Raw genomic sequence first — 22,420 nt, forward strand, 5'->3', positions numbered from 1 at the left:
TTGGGTGATAACCTTTAATACTAAAATAGCATACCTGCCCGGTTAGCACTGTGCCCTTCTGCTCATATGAATTTATTCTTTCATAAGGGTGTGCATCTGCAGTGATCATTGCAAAGAAATAGAGAAAAGCAATAGAATGGGAAAGACTAGAGATCTCTTCAAGAAAATTAGAGATACAAAGGGAACGTTTCATGCAAAGATGGGCTCAATAAAGGACAGAAATGGTATAGACCTAACAGAAGCAGAAGATATTAAGAAGAGGTGGCAAGAATACACAGAAGAGCTATACAAAAAATATCTTTACAACCCAGATAATCACTATGGTGTGATCACTCGCCTAGAGCCAAATATCCTGGAATGTGAAGTCAAGTGGGCCTTAGGAAGCATCACTATGAACAAAGCTAGTAGAAGTGATGGAATTCCAGTTGAGCTACTTCAAATCCTAAAAGATGGTGCTGTGAAAGTGCTGCACTCAATATGCCAGCAAATTTGGAAAACTCAGCAGTGGCCACAGGACTGGAAAAGGTCAGTTTTCATGCCAATCCCAAAGAAAGGCAATGCCAAAGAATGCTCAAACTACCACACAATTGCACTCATCTCACATGCTAGTAAAGTAATGCTCAAAATTCTCCAAGCCATCTTCAACAATATGGGAACTGTGAAATTCCAAAAGTTCAAGCTGGATTTAGAAAAGCCAGAGGAACCAGAGATCAAAGTGCCAACATCCACTGAGTCATTGAAAAAGTGAGAAAGTTCCAGAAAAACATCTGCTTTATTGACTATGCCAAAGCTTTTGACTGTATGGTTCACAACAACCTGTGGAAAATTCTGAAAGAGATGGGAATACCAGGTCACCTGACCTGCCCCCTGAGAAATCTGTATGAAGTTCAAGAAGCAACATTTAGAGCTGGACGTAGAAAAACAGACTGGTTCCAAATTGGGAAAGAGTATGTCAAGGCTGTATATTGTCACCCTGCTTATTTAACTTCTATGCAGAGTACATCATGAGAAATGCTGGACTGGAAGAAGCACAAACTGGAATCAAGATTGCCAGGAGAAATATCAATAACCTCAGATATGCAGATGACACCACCCTTATGGCAGAAAGTGAAGAAGAACTAAAGAGCCTCTGGATGAAAGTGAAAGAGGAGAGTGAAAAAGTTGGCTTAAAGCTCAACATTCAGAAAACTAAGATCATGGCATCCGATCCCATCACTTCATGGCAAATAGATGGGAAAACAGTGGAAACAGTGTCAGACTTTTTTTGGGGGGGGCTCCAAAATCACTGCAGATGGTAACTGCAGCCATGAAATTAAAAGACACTTGCTCCTTTAAAGACAAGTTGTGACCAACCTAGACAGTTTATTAAAAAACAGAGACATTACTTTGCCAACAAAGGTCCATCTAGTCAAAGCTATGGTTTTTCCAGTGGTCATGTATGTATGTGAGGGTTGGACTACAAAGACAGCTGAGTGCCAAAGAATTGATGTTTTTGAACTCTGGTGTTGGAGAAGACTTTTGGACTGTGAAGAGATCCAATCAGTCCATCCTAAAGGAAGTTAGTCCTGAATATTCACTGGAAGGACTGATGCTGAAGCTGAAACTCCAATACTTTGGCCACCTGATGCGAAGAACTGACACATCTGAAAAGACCCTGATGCTGGGAAAGATTGAAGGCAGGAGGTGAAGGGGACGACAGAGGGTGAGATGGTTAGATGGCATCACTGACTCAATGGACATGAGTTTGAGTAAACTCCAGGAGTTGGTGATGGATAGGGAGGCCTGGCATGCTGCAGTCCATGGGTCGCAAAGAGTCAGACATGACTGAGCAACTGAACTGAACTGAACTGAAGTGTGTGCATGCTTAGTCGTATCTGACTCTGCAACTGCATAGACTGTAGCCCACCAGCTCTTCTCCATGGAATTTTCCAGGCAAGAATACTGGGATGGTTGCCATTTCCTACTCCAGGGGATTCTCCTGACCCAGGGATTGAACACACATCTCGTGTGTTTCTTGCATTGGAAGGCATATTCTTTTATCACTGAGCCACCTGGGATAATAGCAAATCATACTAAAAGCAAACGTACATAGCACTTACGTGCCAGGAACTGTTATAACGATTTTTGCTTCATAACTTACTTGCTTCATGGCTTATTTAGTCTCTACAATAAGACTGTGAGATGAGTGCTATATTGTTCCCAATTTATAGACAAGGAACATGAAGCCCAGAATGGTTAAATAAATTTGTTCAAGGTCTCGCAGAAGGTAAAAAGCAGAAGTAGTATTTGAACTTGGGAAGCCTGGTACCAGAGTCTGCTTTAACCACACCCAAACATACTCTTTCACAGCTTTGTATTACTCAGTGCACACATTTCTTGCTCTCCTTCGGCGGTGTGACCCTTCAGCTGTGGTCTCCTGCGTGGTTCTCTGGGCCTCTGGGAATCATGCTATGTCTGTGTCCAGCATTTCTGTCTGGAGACAGTTCTTACCTTACTGGTGGAGCTCTGTAACACCAGTTGTTTTAGTCACTAAGTCGTGTCTGATTCTTTGCAACCCTATGGACTGTAGACTGCCACGCTTCTCTGATCATGGGATTTTCCCATGGGATCATGGGATTCTCCAGCAAGAATACTGGAGTGGGTTGCCATTTCCTTCTCCAGGGGATCTTCCCGATCAAACCCAGGTCTTCTGCTTGGGAGGCGGATTCTTTATCTACTGAACCACCAGGGAAGCCTGTAGCACTAGGGGCCCTGACTTTTCTCCTCTCTGTGTGGAGCCCAGTGCAGCACCGGGCAAGGAATTTGCAAGTTTGCTCCTCCACTTAGGAGTAGTATTGCTTATTTCTTTATTTGCTTATTTGATAAATGCACATTGGCTGCACACCCTGTGCAGGCACTGACCTTAGGGCTGAGAGGTACGGAAGCAACACAAAGTCTACCCAGAAACTCCTCTCTCCTCCACCCTCTACCCAATTCCATCCTTACCTAGGGAGTGGAGACAACTTGAAGATCTGGGATAGCCTTGAAGGGAAAAGTCATGGCACAAGGGCAGCCCGAGAGGGGTGTGGGAAGGGGGAGCAGCCCAGCCTTTGGCTGCAGTGAGAGCTGAGTGTGCTGAGGCATCCCAGTCTGCAGGAGACTCCAGATAATGGTTCTCAGGTCCTTCAGCCTCAACTCTGACTGGACCATGTACTCCTAGAGTTGTTGTTCGGTCACTCAGTGGTCTCCGACTCTTTGAGACCCCATGGGCTGCAGCACGCCAGGCTTCCCTGTCCTTCACCATCTCCTGGAGCTTGCTCAAACTCATGTCCATTGAGTGGGCTACAAATCTGGATTGTTTCATGCCCCCCCCCCCACACACACACACATTGCCTGACAAAAACAACCATTAGTTACTGCATTTTTGCCTGAGTGAAGCTGCCCCTTGATCATGTTCATGGTGCTGGTTATAAGCTCAGGATTTCTCAGCGAGTCTTGGGGCTTGTCTCAGCCATGGTCTCCCAAATAAAATGAACTCATTCCAAGTGGTTCCGATGACAAGACCTCAATGAAGGATGGGTTTACAGAGGTGAAGGCAGAGTTAAGGGAAGAAACCCAGAGTGGTGAGACACCTGGGGCCTAGTGGCACTCTCCCTCAGGCTGAGAGAGGAGGGTGCCCCCAAGGGAAGTGTGTACAGGGGACCACAGAGCCAAAGCTACAGTCACAAATGGTTAGAGCTAGAGATGTGGCCCTGAGGCAGGCAGGGCTGGGGAAGAAATGTCCCACCTTTCTCTCTTCCCTCCCTCTGAACTCTGCCAGGGCCTCCCATTGCCACCCCCTACTGGAAGCTGCAAGGCAGCCGGATGACACAGTCTCCTGGGGTTAGTCAGCCTTCTAGGGCACAGAAGAGTGGAGAACAAAGCTGTAACATAAGTAGAGCAGCGTGCTTCCCTCTTGCCCAACCCCAGTGGCACGGGGCCTTGGCCTCTCCTCTGTAGGATGAGACACCCATGGGAGCAGTCAAAGCCTGGGGCTCAGCCTGTTGTGGAGGAATCAATCTCTCTCCCTTCCCCTTGTAATGGGGAGGGGTTAATTTTGAATTCCTACTGGATCTGCTTCTGTGTAGGAGATCAAACTGGTCAAACCTAAAGGAAATCAACCCTGGATATTCATTGGAAGGACTGATGCTGAAGCTGAGGCCCCAGTACTTTGGCCACCTGCTGTGAAGAGCTGACTCATTGAAAAAGACCCTGATGCTGGGAAAGATTGAAGGCAGGAGGAGAAGGGGACAACAGAGGATGAGATGGTTGGATGGCATCACTGACTCAAAGGACTTGAGTTTGAGCAAGCTCTGGGAGATGGTGAAGGACAGGGAAGACTGGCGTGCTGCAGTCCTTGGGGTAACAAAGAGTTGGACACAAATGAGTGACTGAACAACAACTGCTTCTGGGACTTGAATCCTTATCTTGCTGATTTGATTATTGTAGGTATATATAATGGCCTGCCTCAGGGAGATAGAGTGATTTCCCTGGTGGCTCAGACGGTAAAGCGTCTGCCTACAATGAGGGAGACCCAGGTTCGATCCCTGGGTCAGGAAGATCCCTTGGAGAAGGAAATAGCAACCCACTCCAGTGCTCTTGCCTGGAAAATCCCATGGATGGAGGAGCCTGGTAGACTACAGTCCATGGGGTCTCAAAGAGTCGGACAGGACTGATCGACTTCACTTTCTTTCAGGGAGATAACCTGACCCTGCCCACCTGTGAAGGGTTGTACGGAAGTGAAACTAACACATCCCCCTGCCTGAGCCTTGCCCTCTAGGAGATATTTACAAGAATTAAATGGTCTTTCTGTTTCCTCACCTCCCCCCATCTCTGATCCATAAAAAAACCCCTGGCAACCAGACCCCGACAATAAGGTTATTTTGACGCGCTAGCCTACCATCTTCTTGGTCAGCCAGCTCCCAAATAAAGTCCCTCCCTTGTCTCAACCCATCATCCCTTGGATTTATTGGCCTATCCAGCGAGCAGAGTGAGTTTGGACTTCATAATACCTCTCTCTTCCCTCATTCCTTCTCTTCTCTCTTTCCCAACTTATGCTCCAAATTTTAGAATCCTCAGGTTCTAGACATCTGCCATTTCTTTCTTCTCCTTCCCAGCCTTTCTGTCCTTCCTAACCCACTGGAAGAACCTTAGTAGCGGGGCCAGCCCAGAGCCAGTGGTTGAGCCTGGATGGGAAGCTGCTGCAAGCCAGGGTGTTTGTCTGGGGGGTCTGTGTGTGGCCTCTGAGGTTAGGCTCTGCTGCTCGGCCTCCCACTTCTCTGAACCAAGGCCACCAACCTTCTCTGAGGAGCACACAGCCACTACTGCTATTCAGTGCCTGGGCTCCTGGCCCTCCCCTCCCCTGTGAGAAGGAATAAACAGAGTTGTCTACAGACTTTGCTCAAGGGGATTTTTCTGAGGCCAGTGTGGGGTCAGCAACCTGACCCAGTAACACCCAGCAACCCTCCCTTTGAGGAATTATGGCTTTCCCATCCCAAGGGAATCCTAATGAGGCTGTCAATCACAGATGCTCTGCCTTCCACCATTGGTGCGTGATGCAGCTGACCGATAGGAGTACCCCATCTGCCTTGGGCAGCGATTTACCTGAATGTGGGTGTGAAACCCTACAAGTTAGCAGTACATTTTCCCTGATTGACCCCTCCCCTCCTGCAAACCTGCCTTTCTTAGCCTTTTCCATCTCAGTTAATGACAATTCCATCAGTTCTTGTTGCTCAGGCAAGAAATCTTGAAGTCATTCTTGACACCTTTCTTTCTGTCAATTCACATATGATTTATCAGGAAGTCATGCTGGCTCCATTTCAAAATATGTCCTGAATCTTACCACTAATTTCACTCTAGTTGAAGCCACCAGCTTCTCTCCTTGGTATTACCACAATAGTCTTCTAATTGGTTTCCTCATTTTAATTCATGCCCCCCATAGTCCATTCTCAACACAGTAGCCAGAATGAGCCTTTTAAAATGTAAGTCAAATTACATCATTTCTCTGTCCCAGTGCTTTCAATGACAACATATTTCTTTCTCTGTAAAACCATGGATAAAATATCCCTCACAACCTTTCCATGACAACCCGTTTCTCTCTCTTTACAAGGCCATACTTAAAACGTCCCTTACCTCTGTTATTCTATGATCCTATTCCCTCTAATTCCTCCTTTCTCACCCCACTCTAGTCACATTGGCCCCTTCCCTGTCATACATCATGCCAAGCACGCTCCCACCTCAGGGTCTTGCAAAGGCTGTTCCCTTGTCTGACATGCTCTTCCTTCGGATACTTGCCTTGTTCACTCTTTCCTCCTTGGGCTCTCTGCTCAAGTACCACTTTCTCAGTGGGGCCTCTCTGCCCCTACTTCTAATTTAATTATGTACCATCTGGCATTTCTCTCCCCCTTCCATTTTATTTTCTCTGCAATTATCACCATGTAACATACTATTTACTTCACCTACTTACCTTGTTTTTTATTTGTTCCTCATCTTTCATGCATTGGAGAAGGACATGGCAACCCACTCCAGCATTCTTGCTTGGAGAATCCCAGGGACGGAGGAGCCTGGTGGGCTGCCGTCTATGGGGTTGCACAGAGTCGGACACGACTGAAGTGACTTAGCAGCAGCAGCAGCAGCAGCAGCATCTTTCCTCCAATAGAATGTCCATTCCATAGGGCATGAGATTTACATTTGTTTTGATTATGGCTGTATCTCTGAGATACAGCCATATAGAAAGTGAAGTTGCTCAGTTGTGTCTGACTCTTTGTGACCCCAAGGACTGTAGCCTACCAGCATCCTCTGTCCATGAGATTTTCCAGGCAAGAGTACTGGAGTGGGTTGCCATTTTCTTCTCCAGGGGATCTTCCCAACCCAGGGATCGAACTTGGTCTCCTGCGTTGTAGATGGACACTTTACTGTCTGAGCCTAGGTGCTCCCTAAATCCCTGTAGAATAAATATATGGACTTAATGTATTGGCGTCCACCCTATTCTGCATGATTGGCCCTCAGAATGCAGGCTTGGGCTGTTCTCTCTCCCACCTCGTAGAGAAAAACTCCCAGAGAGTATGGCCTACAGCCAGAAAGGGCAGAGACAAAGACCCGAAATCCTGAGGACACTGAGTCGATGGATGCAGCCGTGTGTCCACTAGATCCAGCCCATTCCTCCTTGGACTTCCCAGTCCCCCTAGAACCTCCTCCTTGGCTTAGCTGATTTGAGATAGAATTGATTGCTTGCAACAGGATGAACTTTAGACAAGAAAGTCTGGTGCTTGGGAACTGTGCAGCAAGTACTAGAGTCAGGCACTTGTGAGGGGAAGCTAGCCATGGAGGTGAGGGCTGGCATCTTTTCTGCTGAGTTCTCCCCAGATAGGCAGGGCAGAGTATTCCAGCTAGGAGAGAAAACCTTCTGAGAGCAGGAGCTGAATTTCCCCAGCTCTGCCCTTTGCAAATCTAATGAAGGCAGACCTCATCCAGGGCCACACAGGAAAGAAAATGAAGACTGATTCCAGCCACCTTGGCTTTCTTACTGCAATTGGCAGCAGGAAGGGGTGCCCTGGGCTCTTGAAAGATCTTTAATCATGGTGTCTGAAATCCTAAGCCAGAATCTTGGCTCTGCCATTTCCCCTGGGCAAGTCACCAAGTTTTGTTGGCCTCAGTTTCCTCATCTTAAAGTGAGATGGTTGAAATAAATGACTCCTTAAATTCCTTTCAGCATGATGTTCAACGGTAAGGTAAGTGCATTGTGATTAAGTATGCAGGCTCTGGGGTCACGCTGTCTGAGGGCAGTTCTACTATTTACTACATGCTGGAATTTGAGCTTCAGTTTGTTCAGATTAAAATAGGATTCATAGGGAATTCCCTGGTGGTTCAGTGGTTAGGACAGGGCACTTTCACTCCTGGGGCCTGGGTTCAATCCTTGGACTGTGAACTAATATGCTGAATGCCTTGAGGTGTCATCAAATTTTTAAAAAATATTAGAGGAGCCTGGTGGGCTGCAATCCATGGGGTCGCTAAGAGTCGGACACGACTGAGCGACTTCACTTTCACTTTTCACTTTCATGCATTGGAGAAGGAAATGGCAACCCACTCCAGTGTTCTTGCCTGGAAAATTCCAGGGACGGCGGAGCCTGGTGAGCTGCCGTCTATGGAGTCGCAGAGAGTCGGACACGACTGAAGTGACTTAGCAGCAGCAACAGCAGCAGCCCCAGCAGCACTTCCCTGGTGGTACAGCGGATAAGAATCCGCCTGGTGGCGCTAGTGGTGAAGAACCTGCGTGCCAATGCAAGAAACAAAAGAGATGCAGGGTCAGTCTCTGGGTCCGGAAGATCGCCTTTAGGAGGGCATGGCAATCCATTCCAATACTCTTGCATGGAGAATCCCATGAACAGAGGAGCCTGGCGGGCTGCAGTCCACAGGGTCACAAAGAGTCGGACATAACTGCAGTGCGCCCACACCAATGCAGGGACGGGTTCCTCTGGTGTGGGAAGATCCAAGAGCAACTAAGCTCGTGTACCACAACTACTAAGCCCGTGAACCTAGAGCCTGTGCTGCGCAACAACAGAAGCCGCCATGATGAGAAGCCCGTGCACTGCAACAGAGTAGCCCCCACCCACCTTAAGTAGAGAAAGCCCGCACAGCGAGAAAGACCCAGCACAACTAAAATAAATAAATAGATAGATAAATTTAAAAAATAAGATTCAATATTGTAGCTATCTCTATTAGTACTAAATTAGAAGAATTAAATTAGTAGACCACATAGAGGGCTCAGAAGTGTTTTAGGCACACAGTAAGTCCTCAAAAATATCGGCTATTATATTATTATTCTTTGCTATTATTACTGTTATTGAGAGCATTTTTCCTGGATCTTGGAGTGATTTCTGCTCCCATCTCTAAGACTGATCCTCTTCAATGGCAGGGCTTGCAGCCACCTCTGAACACTGACCATTCCCTCCCTTTCTTTGCAGTGACTGGAAACAGCATTGAGATGGCAGCCCCAGGGCCAGAAGTCAGCTTCCCCTTCTCCTGTGGAAAGGTGGGGCTGGTATCACTCACTTAATTTGGAAAATTTCCATAGCATTTTCCCCACATTTTGCTTGGGTTAGCTTATTTACACGAACCATACATCTTACCACTGTCATAAATTTTTATTCCCATGGACATGTCTAAACTTATGGGTTGAAATAACATAATTTACATGCTGTTTAGTATGCAGATTGGGCTAATCCACTTCTATAAATTCACCACCAGACCTGTGCAGCCACCCTCTCTCTGTAGGACCTCAACCTGATTTGAATATCACACTCTATTGTGTGGTTGATGGTGTGAAATGCTTGGGTCAAGAGCCGCCCCCTAGACAGCTGAGCACTGACCCGACAGACTGCCTGTGCCTGCAGTCCGTGGGTGCGGCACAGCCCTTCCCCCAGCAGAGGCCTTCTTCCCTGTGGGTCGCTCCCACAGGTCCTCCGGCTGAAAGCTGAGAAGTCACTAGGAACCAGGTGAGCTCTTTTCTGTCTTAGGCTACATCCTGAGATAAGGGTTTCAGTGCCAGTGAGTCCAAGGAGTGGGAAGCACGGGTAGGTACAGAAGGGAGGGAGGCAGATGCAAGGTGTTGTTGAAGCTTGCGTGGCCTTGGTGACCGACGGATGTGGGCGAGCGGGCTCAGTCCTCTGGGAGCTGCTCGTGAACAGGTCTCAGACGTGCCCCACCAGAAGAGGAGGGAGACAGGGTGCTGATTCCCCAACTCCCTGCTGATGTTGTCCCAGAGGCTACAACGCCCCACATGTAGCCAGAGAGGACTTCAGGTGAGGGCTGCTGCACTCGATGAAGAATACCCCTGGCTTTTATCTGAATAAAGAATGATGAAGTTGGAGCAGGGGGGACTTCCCTGGTGGTATAGTGGCTAAGATGCCATGATCCCAATGCGGGGGTCCTGGGTTCCATCCTTGGTCAGGGAACTAGTTCCTGCATGTCACAACTAAGATTTCTCATGCCACAAATAAGACCGGTGCAGCTGAAATAAATAATAATAATAATAAAAGAATGATAAGGGGATAAAAATGGGGCACTGTGTTCACAGCGTCTTTCTTGTTTTCAGTTCTGGTTCTGTCACCTGGTTCTGTCACTTCCTGTACATTCCCTCAGGGAGGCCTTTCCTAATGCCCTGTTGGAAACAACACCCTCTCATGTTCTATTCATATCCCCTATTTACTTTTCTTTATAGCACTTATCACTACCTAATGTATTATGTATCTGGGTTTACAGGAAAAGACAGCAAACAAACAAATATTTAATACATCAGGCAGTCGAGAGTACAATAGAGAAAATGCAAGCGGAGGAGGAAGATGAAGGTATGTCATACGGGGATGGGTTGCTATTTTTTCTGTGGGGTTGTGTATACCAAGGGGGTTCTCTTTAGTGAGCTGTGGTTGAGCTGAGAGAGACCTTTAGAAAGTGAAGGAGTGAGCCATGTGGGAGAGCTTTTCAGGCAGAAGAACAGCAGGTACGAAGGTCCTGAGGCAGAAGCATGTTTGGCTTGAAAGTGAAAGTGTGAAAGTCACTCAATGTGTCCGACTCTTTGGGACCTCATGGACTGTAGCCCTCTGTCCATGGGATTCTCCAGGCAAGAATAATGGAAGGGGTTGCCATTTCCTTCTCCAGGAGTCTTCCTGATCCATAGATTGAACCCAGGTCTCCTGCCTTGCAGGCAGATTCCTTAAAGTCTGAGCCACCAGAGTGCAGTGCTTGCGCGGGGGAGAGGAAGAAGAGGTTAGACAGTGATGGGGAAGTCTGATAGACGTGAAGGTCTAGATTAGGACTTGGGATTTTACTGTGTTTATCTATCAGCGTTCTCCAGAACCCTTGTTTACTGTTTGTTTATTATAAGAAATTAGCCCTTGTAATTATGGAGGCTAAAAAGTACCAAGATCTGCTCTTGGCAATTTGGTGACCCAAGTGAAGGTTCCAGTCTATGAGTCTACAGGCTTGAGACCCAGGAAGAGCCAGTGTTTCAGTTGGAGTCTGAAGGCAGGAAGACTGATGTCCCTGTGCAAGCAATTAGGCAAGAGTTCCCTCAGCCTTTTTGTTCTATTCAGGCCTTTAAGGGATTGGATGAGGCTCACCAACATTAGGGAGGGAAATCTGCTTTACTTAAGACTTTACTTCTGTTGATTCAAATGTTAATCTCATCCAGAAACACGCCAAACGGACACAGCCAAAATAATGTTTGAATGAATGCCTTGTCTTTCTGTGGCTCAGTCAAGCTGACATAACCATCACGCCCCAAGTGAGATAGAGAGACATTGAAAGTTTTAGTCTGATATGATCAGATTTATGTTTTTTTTTTCTTTTTCAAATTTATTTATTTATTTTTTAAGTTTAAATTTATTTATTTTAATTGGAGGTTAATTACTTTACAATATTGTATTGGTTTCACCATACATCAACATGAATCTGCCACGGGTGTACATGTGTTCCCCATCCTGAACCCCCCTCCCACCTCCCTCCCTGTACCATCCCTCTGGGTCATCCCAGTGCACCAGCCCTAAGCATCCTTTATCCTGCATTGAACCTGGACTGGCGATTCGTTTCTTATATGATATTATACACATTTCAATGCCATTCTCCCAAATCATCCCACCCTCTCCCTCTCCCACAGAGTCCAAAAGACTGTTCTATACATCTGTGTCTCTTTTGCTGTCTCGCATACAGGGTTATCGTTACTATCTTTCTAAATTCCATATATATGCGTTAGTATACTGTATTGGTGTTTTTCTTTCTGGCTTACTTCACTCTGTATAATAGGTTCCAGTTTCATCCATCTCATTAGAACTGATTCAAATGTATTCTTTTTAATGGCTGAGTAACACTCCATTGTGTATATGTACCACAGCTTTCTTATCCATTCATCTGCTGATGGACATCTAGGTTGCTTCCATGTCCTGGCTATTATAAACAGTGCTGCGATGAACATTGGGGTACACGTGTCTCTTTCCCTTCTGGTTTCCTCAGTGTGTATGCCTAGCAGTGGGATTGCTGGATCATAAGGCAGTTCTATTTCCAGGTTTTTAAGGAATCTCCACACTGTTCTCCATAGTGGCTGTACAAGTTTGCATTCCCACCAACAGTGTAAGAGAGTTCCCTTTTCTCCACACCCTCTCCAGCATTTATTGCTTGTAGACTTTTGGATCGCAGCCATTCTGACTGGCGTGAAATGGTACCTCATTGTGGTTTTGATTTACATTTCTCTGATAATGAGTGATGTTGAGCATCTTTTCATGTGTTTATGTTTTTAAAAGATCACTCTGGCTGCTTTGTGAAGAAGAGTCTGCAAAAGGCAACCGTTTTTAGTGAATTAGACTACTTCAGGGACTATTGCAATAATCTAGGCAAGGGATGTTTGATAGCTTGGACCAGGATGATACTGGGTGGAGGTGGTGAGAAATGGCTAGATTCTGAATATATTTTGAAGGGAAAACTCATAGGACTTACTGATGAGTTGGAATGTAGGATGTGATGGGAAAGGCACCAGTATGATCCCAAGGTCTTGGGTCTGAGCAGTCAGGAGGTAGGAGTTCCCATTCACTGAGATGAAGAAGACTACTGGAACATCTGGTTTGATCAGGATAAATTAGGTGTTAGTATTTGGACATGCCAAATTCAACATGTCTTGTTTATATTCAGGCAGAAATGTAAATTAGGCCATTGGATATATTTGACTGGAATTCAGGGGTGCAATTTTGTTCAGTTTGGTATTCAATAGACACTCACTGAATGAATGGCTGTTTGACTGATAAGGTTTATCCCATGAGCCTCCAACAGCCCTCTGTATAACACTAATTTCTTTGGTCCAGCAGGGGACATCAAAGTCTCTGCTCTAGAACAAAAACCCATCAAGCTGCTGGGCACGATGCTCTCGCTAATTCTCTGTCCTGCATTGATTTGATCCTTTTTCTTCATGTTACAACCACCTGAAGACCTTTTAAAACATTCTATTACTCCACTCTCTGGTTCTGACTCATTTGATCTGGGTTGGGTCTGTATATCAGTAGTTTTAAAAGATCCTCAGGTGATTCAAAAGCATATCCAGAGGTTGAGAACTACTTTTCTATGCTTTGACTTAACTGTGTGCTGGGACTTAAAAAAAAAGTCAGCTCTTTTGTCAAAGCCCCTAGGAAAATACTGAAATCTTAGGCAGAAATGTTTGAAAAATACCATCAGTTAGAAGAAGAAAAGCTTTAGGTGAAAATATATTCGGTAGAATATTTAACAGTTGTAATTTAGAAACAACAAAATGGAATATTATGCAGCCAGAATAGATGATTTTGTAGACAGTATAGTAACTTGGAAAAATGCCTATAAGAGATGGTTAAGTAAAAAAAGCAGAATGTCAAATTGTGTCTACATTATAAGGGTAACTATGTAAAATCATGTGTGCATATAAATAAAGTGCTATAGAGGAACAAAGAAAAATGAAAGCAGTGGATTTGTTTAATAGTATAGTGGATGATGCTTCTTTCTTTTTTGAGTTTTTCTTGTTGTTGGAGAGAGTATGGTATTTATTTCATTATTATAAGTCTGGGTTTTATTCTGTTGCAGTAAGTAACAGAAATTTAAAAAATGGCAACATCACTCCAAGCACACAGCCTGATTCCCTGCCTCCCAGGAGAGGCTTTTTTAGAGCCCGAAAGTCCTTAGGTTCTTTTACCATCTCTGTGACACTGGGATCAACGTCTGGACTTGTTCAGGAATCTCCTCTTTGCCTATTAAGTGCCTAACGTGGGCCAGCATAATGCTAGTTACTGGGGCCAGGGGATACATAAATCAATCATTGCTCTGGGAGAGCTCACTGTGAAGAAGGAGAGATTAACACATAAGCAAACATTACAATAGGGCTTCTCAGGTGGCTCAGTGGTAAAGAATCTGCCTGCCGATGCAAAAGGTGCAAGAAATGCGGGTTTGATCCTGGGTCGGGAAGGGTCCCTGGAGGAAGAAATAAATGACAACCCACTCCAGTATTCTTGCCTGGAAAATTCCATGGACAGAGAGCCTGGCAGGCTACAGTCCATGGGGTTGCAGAGTCAGACAGGACTGAGCGACTGAGCATATGCACGCTCTCTCTCTCTCTCTCTCACACACACACACATTACAATGATCGTAAGACAATGCCATGAGCGTGATAATATGGTTATGAACAAAGTTCTGTGTAAGCTTAGATAAATTTGCTTCAGGGGAGTCTGGGATGGTAGAAAAGAGGAGGTGATAGTTGTTCTTGGTCTTGAAGGACAAGTAGCAGCTCACCAGGTAGAAAATGGGTAGGTGTAAGATGGGGTGGGGAGGAACCAGCTTTCCAAACAGAGTGTGTAAGAGCAAAGGGTTATAAAGGACATGGAATGTTTAGGAAACAGAAAATAGATTTGGATGGAACACATTCATTTATTAATTTACTCAACAAGTGATTACTGAGTATTTTTTGTGTCTCAGACATTGGGCTAGATACTGGGGAGACCAAGAATTATTAACCTTTTCTGTGGTTTGAATACTGATCATAATAATAGCAGATATTTTCTAAGTGTTTAATATATATTAACTCATGTATTCCTCTTAAGAACTGTATTTTCACTTACAAGTGATGAAATTGCAAATTAGAGTTTCAAGTACTTATCCATGGCTACACATTTACCATGCAGTGGAGCTCCTCCTTGAGCTTACAGTCTAGCGGAGGAAACAGACAAGGAGACAAATGATCACAAAGTGATAAGTCTAGAATGGAGGTCAAGGTAGAGCTTTGGAGAAGGTGACTTAAGTTGAGTCCTGGAGGATGAGTGGGCATTCGACATGGAAAGTAGGTATGAGGTAGAAACAGCAGGGCTCCACGGTGATGATGGGTGATAGAGGTGGAGAGATTGGTTAAGGCCAGTTCATGAAAAGTCCTTGAATGTCCTGCTAGAGAGTTGAGACTTTATTTTCTAAGCAATGGTGAATTAACAAGTCCTTTTTCTTCTTTTGATCTGAGACTGAGTCACTTGGGCAGTGATTTAGCCACACCAACTGTGAACTCTTAATGACTTGGCCTAATGAGAAAAATGGCATGGATAATCTAAAAATAATGGACGATGGGAAAGGACTTGAGCCTGCTCATGGAGTGTGCCAGGTCGTGATTTGCTGCGATGGAGGAGCAATTGATTTCTTTGTTCATTAAAGATTATATTCTGGCTGATGTCAAATCTGCTGTTTGAGAGCACCTGTGGCCATCATGGCAGTCTCAGTATCACAGGGGACTGGAGAAAGAAACTCCCTTCTGACCAAGCGTAGCAGAATAAAAATGTAACTGAGGGGCTGATATGCTAGGGTTTTTCACCAAGCTCGCTGTCCCCCAAGGGGCTGAAGTTGCAAGGATGGTGGAACAGAGAGAAACTTGGAGGTTTCAGGAAAGCTCTGGCTTTAGAATGCAGGGTGCAGAGTGATTAATACTTTGAGTTGCACAGAGCAGCCAATGGAGAAAGCTATACAAGTTGGAGTAGCACAGGAAACGTTGACCCTATAGACCACATGCCTCCAGAGGGGATTTCTTCTCACATTTTTATGTGATGATGCAAAGACGTTCTATGAGTAGAATTCACGGGGCTATCAAGTCTGTAATCAGGTGGCTGTAAGGGAAGCAAGGGGTTTTGACCCTGCTCTGAGAAGGCTGTCTTGGGACTTAGGCAGAGAGCGTATTACTGTTAGAACCCTTAGTAGTTAAGAGGAAGTTCTAGGTTGAATTGGGAAAGGGACCTATAATAACCATAAAATCCTGAACTAACTGTGCCCCCTTCTGTACAAGATAGAGTCCTGTATACAGAGCCCCAGAAGACTTGAGGTCAAGACCAGCGCTGCCACTAACTCACATCATCTCTCTACACTTGTTTGCATCACTGTGCAATGGGAGGGTTAGACCAGATGTTGTCTAAACCTCCTCCAGCATGGGTTTGTATATGACCTCCCCCAGTGATAGCTTTCAGTTGCTTCCCACTTGTGGATGCCATTTTATGGATAGAGAAATCAAAGACTTGGTAAAAACTGCAGAAGTGCAAATTTGCTCATAACATGAAAAGTTTCAGAGAGCTGGTCGGTACCAAGGGGTGTTGGACTGGTCTGCTCTGGGTGCAAGGAATAAAGAGATGCATTGTCTATGGAGAACTTTAAAACAGTAATAGAACCAAAGACAAGTCAGTCTGCTTTTTGTTATCACCATGTGTTGACAATTCCAAATATTCCTCCTCACCTCGGGGGACCACTTCCCCATCCCCCTCCTTGATTTGCCACTATTTATCTATATGATTCTTTTTTTATTCAGTGCTCTTTTGATTCCTCAGACTGCATAGGGGGAGAATCTCGTCAAGGTGCTAACCCTTTCACTACCACCTCTTATCTTTGATTTGCGTCCAGTAAAGAAGAGATGGGGGTACTCCGAGTCACTTTTTAGCAAGGAAGGGTGTACTCTAGCTGTGGACTGGAGTGACAGCAAGGAAACAGGGACAGTAAGAGAGGCCAGAACACGTAGTGAGGTGTGGAATGGGTAGAGTGGTTGGCTTAAGAAGTCAAGTCTGGAGCATGTGGCCTGTGGACAAGGTAGGGAAAATTCCCTGAAGGCCTGGGTTTGGCTGGACATGTGGTGGCTGAAGACAGAGTCTGCATCTCAGTTCTGATTTCACAGATCCTGCCACTTTTCTGAGGCTTCTCCTGGCCACATCTCAGACAGATTTCTTAGACATGATCTGCTCTGCACTCCTCACATCACACCACCCACCATCCTTCTCTGGATTGATTTCCTCCCTGGTCTGCCTGGTGTCTAGAATATGCAGGGAGTTTGCCACCCTTGTGGGGACTCGTGAATTCTGCAGGCCTGGTCCTTGGTGCCCAACCTTCTGCGAGATGGCCCTGCTTCAGGTCCACACTGTCCCAGGAGCTATTCTTTGTTTTCTTTTTAAAAATTGAAGGATAGTTCATTTACAATGTTGTATTATTTTTAGGTGTACAGTAAAGTGATTTACATATACATTTTTTCTTTTTTAGATTCTTTTCTATTATAGGTTATTATAAGATATTAAATATGGTTTTCTGTGCTGTACAGTAGGTCCTTCTTGGTTATCTATTTATAGATATATAAATTATATATATAAAGTTATATATCTATTATATATAGTAGTTTGCAGCTGCTAATCCCAAACTCATAATTTGTCCCTTACTTCCCCTTCCCCCTTTAGTAACCATAAATTTGTTTTCTATGTCTGTGAGTCTGTTTTGTAAATAAGTTCCTTTGTCTCTTTTAGATGCCAGAAGCCATTCTTGATAGCAGCAAAACCATCTGCACACATTCTATGGGGCTTGATGGGCTGCTCTGGAGAGGAGAGGAGTCCCCCAGGAAAGTATGAGTGCGATTGGGGAAGGAGACTGGAGAAGAGATATAGACCCTTAAAGAGAGATCCCTGACAAGCTAAATAAAAGTTTTGTTTTTGTCTTGCTTTGTTGCAAAGTGAGAGCCCAATTTGGAACAATTAAATTGACAACCAACCCAACCCAATTCTCACCTAACCCTGAGGACTGAGTTCTGGTTTCTCCCAGGTGTACAATTTGCTCAGTTTTGTCTTTTACATACACACAGCAGCAACATATTCCCTCTTGTCCATTTAGTTCCTAATTGTTATCCTAAGATGGTTTATTTATTCTGGCAGGAAGAGAAAAGGAAAGAACAGTTTCCACTGGAGTTTGCTTGGCTTCTTTAACCCTTTCCTTCCTGATTATAAAAGCCGTACATGTTTAATGTAGAAAGTTCGTTATTGTTGTTCAGTTGCTCAGTCTTGTCCAACTCTTTGTGATCCCGTGAACCACAGCATGCCCAGCTTCCCTGTCCTTCACCATTTCCTAGAGTTTGCTCATGTCCATTGAGTTGGTGATGCCATCCAACCATCTCATCCTCTGTTGCCCACTTCTCCTCCTGCCCTCAATCTTTCCCAGCGTCAGGGTCTTTTCCAATGAGTCAGCTCTTCACATCAGGTGGCCAAAGTATTGGAGCTTCAGCTTCAGCATCAGTCCTTCCGATGAAAGTTTAGGAAATGAATATTTCAGATTAAAATAGCAACTTCCTGCACCGGAGACCACCACTGCCACCCTTCAGCTGTTGTTCCAAGAGTGTGACTGGGGGTGGGGGGTCCTGGCTGTGAGGGTTTGCTTCCCCTGTTCAGTTCCCACTTTTACTGGAGGCCCCTGTGTCATGAGCTTCTCTGGACCTGGTGGAAGGGAGGTTTTCAGCTCTTGCCCAGGCCCTGTCCCAGCCCAGGAGAAACTCCCGGCTCTTCTCAGATGGTTCTCTAAAGGTTGGGATATAGTGCTTGTTCTGGCTCTCTGGCCTCTGTGCTACAGTCTTTGGAGCTGTGGCTTTTGATTTTCTTTTGAAATCTTCCTTCTTGCTTGCTGTTGGCAAGCTTCATGTTTACACACACTCACACACATACAGAATTTCTTCATTTTTTAACACAAAGTCAGTTCAAACACATTTCATTTACAGATATTGATTTATAATCCCACACAGTATTAGAAAGTCATAGTAGACATTTATCATTTCTTAGGGCAGCTCAGCAAGCCATACCCTGATTCTAGTTTTGGAAAATCCTGTCTTGGGTGCAGATCCTTCTTCCTTCATGATGGAAGGCAAAAGGGAGAATCTCTTTCCTAGCCCCAGGGCCATTAGGGAGCTGGGCTATGACCTTGGCTCAGTTGCCCAGGCTCTACCATCTCCCATGCTGGATCTTGAGGGAGCCATGTGAAGGTTCAGGAATGGTTCAGACATGATTTATGGTGGTGACAGAGACTTGGCACTGAGCCAGTGGCTTTGTGTATCTCTAGGTGGCAGTGGCCTGTGACAGCAGAGACACTGTCCTGCCCAGATGGGTGTGAGGACGACCTGGTCATTCCTGCTGGTCATCCTGGCTTTTGGATGAGTCTTAGAGCCTGATTTTCTAAACTTCTGTTGATTCTGAGGGCTATTTGATGTTCTTCAAAAATATTAATTTTCTCTTAACATTAGCCAGAGTGCTTTTAACAACCCTAATTTATACCATTTTATTTTTGTCTTAAAGATTCAAATGCTACTTAGTAACTCACAACATAACAATTTGAATTTCTTTTGTAGTTTGTAACTTCTGCTTCCTCAGGCCACATAGGTGGGGCAGAGGGAGACGAATGGAGGGGACAAAAATAAAAATACAACAGTACTCCCGTGGCTTCACCCTTAGCTGAAATGGCAGGGAACTCCAGGCCTTCCTTCCAGGATCCTCCACATTTCTGGGCTTCTAGCTGCCTGGTACTTGGCCCTGTGTCTCCTCTGTTGACCATCCTGGAGCTTCCTTGGGACTCTTGTGAGTTTTTCTTCTTCTACCCCCATCTGTCTGTGAGCTGCCTGATTTACTCAAATTATATTCACTAATCAATTACTCAAGCTGGTTCTTCTTTTTGAAGAGACCTGGCTACTTCAAGTATTGTTCTGGGCTATCATCTGGGCTTTAGAAATGGCCATGAAGTCAGTGGTGACTTCATGGGCGAATGCTACCATCTCTTTCTGGAGCCTGTCTGCCCAAGTCTTTTGTTCTGTGTCATTCCAGTTCCATCCATACCCAGGGAAATTATGTTCAAGTCTCATGATCTTATCTCAAGTCTTACCCACTGTGATCTGGCAAAGTGCAGGGGAGAGAGAAGACTGAGAGAGAAGGTTATCTGGTAGTGCTTCTAAGAGTTGGAGCAGCAGCAATGTCAAGAGAGCCAACCACGCACAGTGGGGAAAGCCAGTGCAGCAGACAGAACACAGCACTAAAAGGGTTGTGTTAAGGATAATGGGCCCAGAAAGGTCCTGCTTCAGGTCAGAGTAAGGGGCAAGAATGTGGTTTTCTCCAAGCTCCTAGGTCTTGCAAGATCTCCACAGCAAAGAACAGGAGTCCAGGTAGGTAGACAGAGAAGCAGTGTCCTGGACACTCAGGGAAGTTTTGCAGCCAAGAGTGTGGGAAGTGAATAATCCTGGGTTGGGGTGAGAGGATTGACATGCAACCAGGACAAATAGACTTTTACTTAAGCCGTGTCTGTATTCTAGAAATTCCAGCTCTAAATAGTTCATGGTTAAAAAAGTTTGGGCATCATGGAATTCCAAATCTCTCTTTTGGAGATTTATATTTTACATTTCTATACTGGAGGTTCTGAGTCATAGAATTGCAAACAAAACCAAACCTGTTTGTTGTTTTTGTCCATCGCTAAATTGTGTCTGACTCTTTGTGACCTCATAGACTACAGCATGCCAGGCTCCTCTGTCCTCCACTATCTCCCTGAGTTTGCTCAAATTCATGTCCATTGAATTGGTGATGCTGTCTAACCATCTCATCCTCTCTTGATCTCACCCCCTTCTTTTGCCTTCGATCTTTTCCAACATCAAGGTCTTTTCCAGTGAAAAAGAGAGTAGTAAAATATGTTACAAAGTAGAATATTAACAGTCCTTCTGAAGTCTCACTATGTGCCCCTCCTTGTTCACATTCCTCTCCTTTCTTCAGAGGTGACTCCAACATGACTTTTATCACCATTGCATGTATTCTCAAACAATATATTGTTTAGTTTCACCTGCTTTAAATATTGTACCAATTTGGAATCATCCTCTTTGTATTATTCTGTAAATTGCCTTTATCTTTTATCTTCCCCACGCTTTTATTTTTTTTTAAATTTTGAAGATTTTTTTTTCATTAAACATTATATTGCTGAGATTTATCTTGTTGATGTGTTCTGGAGTTTATTTCATAGTCACTTAAAATTCTTTGTATGAATATATCATAGCCTATCCATTTTCCTGATTGAATATTTGGGAGTATTTCCATTTTTCCCTTTTTTGCTGTTACAAACAATCCTTCTGAGAACATTCTCATGCATTCTCCTCTGTGTACAGGCAAGTGTCTCTATGGTAAATCCCACAGCATGTATATTGCTGGGTATGGAGGGATATATATCATTGCCTTTACTACTAGAAACTGTTTTCCAACATGTTTGTATCAATTTACACTCCCACTGCTATTCACATACTTGCCAACACATAATTTCAGAATTTTTATTTTTTTATACCTTGGTGGGTGTAAAATATCTTATGAATTTTACTTCCATTTCCTGGATTTGCCACCCTCACCCCCATTTTTCCAGTCTTCTCTACATATGTGGCCTTGGAAACAGAGGTTACTGTTGAATTAAAATGAATATGGTGTGAGTTACTAAATTGGCTCTGTAACTAAAAGACAAAAATGCCAATTATATAATTCACTCTTCTTTGTTACAGGCGACTTCGGCTAACTTCAATGGAAAAGGAACTTTGGGGTGGAATATCAAAGTAAACACACTCACAGGAAGCTCAGGGAAAGGACAGGACCAGAAGCCGAAAGACCAGCAGGAAGCCCAGAGGATTCACCTCCACAGCACCGGGCTGGTTATGAACCACCGCTGCTCACACAGTGGTGCCAGGGGGCATACCAAGGTAATACTATTGAATGCTGTTGCCTCTGGAGTTCCAACAACTCAATTTCTCTTCTGTTTTATGCCAGGGAATTTGGGCATATCAATTTCATTTATTATACACCATTGTAGAGTCCATATTTCAGGCAACACTGCAAATTGTTAGAGGCATTTCTAACTACTAAAGCTAATGCATTAAATAAGAATCTCAGCTAAGTTTGCCTTATTAAGAGTTATACACCATCCTCCCTGAACTTCACTCCCATACATATTTCTTGGGTTTCCAATAATATAAATGAACAGAAACATGCAAGACTTTTAATACATATAAACTGTTGTCTCTTATACGAAACTTTTACTTACTGAGGTGTGATTATAGTTACAAATCTGGAAATAATAGGTGTGTATGGGGTGAGTTTTAGTAGTATAAGAATCCCTTGAAAGGCAACTTCCTCAATGAGGTTATTACAAGGGTTGGCTAGTCTCCCAGGGCAAGGTGGAAGTAACTGTTTCTTTAGCAAGGGTGACTTGGGGGGTGGCAGTGGTTTAGTTTCTTAGATTTTTCCAAGTTCACCAAAATGTTTCCATTCAAAGTCAAGTTCTTCTTCTTTTTTAACACATTAAACAATTTTATTTATTTATTATTTTTGGCTATGCTGGTTCTTTGTTGCTACACGGGCTTTTCTCTAGCTTTGGCAAGCAAGGGCTGCTCTCTAGTTGCAGCGTGCAGGCTTCTCATTGTGGTGGCTTCTCTTGCTGTGGAGCTCAGGCTCTAGGGCATGCAGGCTTTGGTAGTTTCCATGCATGGGATCACTAGTTGTGGCTACCAGGCTCTAGAGCACAGGGTCATTAGTTGTGGTGCATGGGCTTAGTTGCTCTGAGGCATGTGGGA

General features: G+C 44.5%; 1 long non-coding RNA gene across 1 annotated transcript; it reads left to right on the top strand.

Annotated features, from left to right (window-relative positions):
* Positions 1-8,980: 8,980 nt before the first annotated feature.
* On the top strand, positions 8,981-22,174 carry LOC113890474. The gene is made up of 3 exons (XR_003510502.1): positions 8,981-9,049; positions 10,279-10,364; positions 21,356-22,174. It is a non-coding gene; the product is annotated as an uncharacterized LOC113890474 (long non-coding RNA).
* The last annotated feature ends 246 nt before the right edge of the window (positions 22,175-22,420 follow it).

The sequence above is a fragment of the Bos indicus x Bos taurus genome, chromosome 3 (genome assembly GCF_003369695.1).
Source record: "Bos indicus x Bos taurus breed Angus x Brahman F1 hybrid chromosome 3, Bos_hybrid_MaternalHap_v2.0, whole genome shotgun sequence".
Taxonomy (NCBI): Eukaryota; Metazoa; Chordata; class Mammalia; order Artiodactyla; family Bovidae; genus Bos; species Bos indicus x Bos taurus.